Below are 1,513 nucleotides of genomic sequence, written 5' to 3'. Positions count from 1 at the left end.
TTTAATCAATGATATGAGGACTGAGCTGTAGAGCAGAGGGGAAGAGGGACAGAAGTGTCTCTGCTGAGATCCCATGGGAAGTTGACTTTTGTGCAACACTAAGAAGAGCACTCGTGTTCCAGTGTGATGCAAACATTGAAAGAAACTTGAATGGCCACACTTTCTCTTGAAGTTTTTGATTCATACTTTCTCTGCTCGCTCCGTCTCTTTGTCTGTCAAGAAAGATATTCCCAGAATATCCCAGGTCCCTGTTTGCTATTACACCACGTAATATGTGTGAAATTTCATTTTTTTATGACAATAGCCAGGCTTTGCCAAGGATTACTTAACTGCAGCTGAGATGTATGCTTGATTTTGGTAGACAGCCATGTAGGGGCCATGGGAGAAAATAAGGAAACTACTCTATGGCACTGGGCTCGATGCCGCCTTGTACCCGGACAGTGAAACTTTATTCCAGCATGTTGGCTTCAAGTCACACCTTTCTGAACAACTAAAAACCTCAGTTGTAATATGGTTGATTGTTACCAGTTCCAACAATTTTCCTCTGTCATAGAAGAAGAAGAATGCAAGAATGTTTCCTTAATCCAAGGACACATTCCTCTGCTTCCCGTAATCCTGCTTTTCCAAGCAATTTTCACAAAAGCAGAGATCAGCTGCTGCTTTGAGGGATCCCTCTGCTCAGCACACCCTTGGATATGTCACGACTCTGAAATATTAAGTTCTACTTGTGCTGGTAAGACAGTCAGAGCTTCAGGCATGCTGCCAACTTGTCCTCCATCACTGCATCCGTCAGCAAGGTGAGTGACACTCTTGAAGGTGCAAGTTATAAGATCCTGCCGTCTTATTTAATTCTCTTTTTACAGTGTCTCTCTCTTTAAAAAAAAAAAATCTAACACCGAAAGATATTGGCTGTATGACACATATTTCACATTGCTGCTTCATTCACTGTCACAGGAAACAGGTTGAGATAAAACTTTGTTCGTTTGTCATTTTGTGCATGTTGTGCTTCAAAAAAATGAAAGAAAAAGAGAGAAAGAGAGAAAGAAGAAGAACATATTGTCCAAAACATAAGTGTAATTAATGGCTACATGGTTGTTGTATGTGTCTTGGGAATAATTAGATTCAGGGCCAGTGATAATAAATAACACTTAAAACTTGACTTGAAGGGAGAGCAAGCATCTGTCCGTCAGCAAAGACTTTCAGGGGTCTTGACCTCTATCACGGCCCTAAGCTGGAAAAACCAGAGAGACAGGTGCGGGCTCATGATGTCACAGGCCTGACTCAGTTTCCCTCCCAGCCACTTATGATTCCCATGATTGACTTTGAAGAAGCTCGCAGCACATTAAGCTGCTGAGTGAAAAGCGCACAAATCAGAGACTATAACCATCAACTTCTGTAACCTTTTTAATTCATGTATTTATTATTGTTTCATGCTATTTAGTAAGTTGTGCCCAACAGTGTTCTGGAATTTTATGACAAAATGTACACTGTAGGCTTCTGTTGGTGTAATGAT

The sequence above is a fragment of the Oreochromis aureus genome, linkage group 9 (genome assembly GCF_013358895.1).
Source record: "Oreochromis aureus strain Israel breed Guangdong linkage group 9, ZZ_aureus, whole genome shotgun sequence".
Lineage (NCBI taxonomy): Eukaryota > Metazoa > Chordata > Actinopteri > Cichliformes > Cichlidae > Oreochromis > Oreochromis aureus.
Note: the sequence above shows the minus strand (reverse complement) of the source record.